Source organism: Octopus bimaculoides, chromosome 2 (genome assembly GCF_001194135.2).
Source record: "Octopus bimaculoides isolate UCB-OBI-ISO-001 chromosome 2, ASM119413v2, whole genome shotgun sequence".
NCBI lineage: Eukaryota > Metazoa > Mollusca > Cephalopoda > Octopoda > Octopodidae > Octopus > Octopus bimaculoides.
Genome location: NC_068982.1, coordinates 132,691,705 through 132,692,245, shown reverse-complemented (window position 1 = coordinate 132,692,245; position 541 = coordinate 132,691,705).

The window sequence follows — 541 nt, the reverse complement described above, 5'->3', positions numbered from 1 at the left end:
AATGTTACACAAATACAATAAAAATAATAACAGGACATAACAACAGGTGTCTTTCGACTAAGGACAAATTAAATTAAGCTGGCATGTTTGGAAATAAAGCCTTACAGCAGGTATACAAGATTTCACAGGCACAGGGAGGAATATCGATGTTGAACGGACAATGGCCAACCAAGAAAGAAAGATCAGATTTGGCCGAACGCTGGTCATGTGGGAAGAGAAGAGAGAGAGGTAGAGACAGAGGGACAAAAGAATTAAAGAGGAGTGAGAAAAAATGACAGGGACACAGTGAAGTGAAAATTGGAGGGAAAGTGAGCAAGAAGAGAAGGCAAGGAAATGTGAGAGAGGGGGAAACAAAAGAATGAAGAGTGGAATGAATGAATAAGAGTGAAAGGGCTGACAGACAGAAATAGAGTCGTACAAGATTTAGAAAAATGTAATTCATACACCATGCTGTGTAGTGTTTGTATATGTAGACATATTCAATATATGTGTGTATTAACATATATGGTTAATACCGTGTATGTATAAATGGATATATATT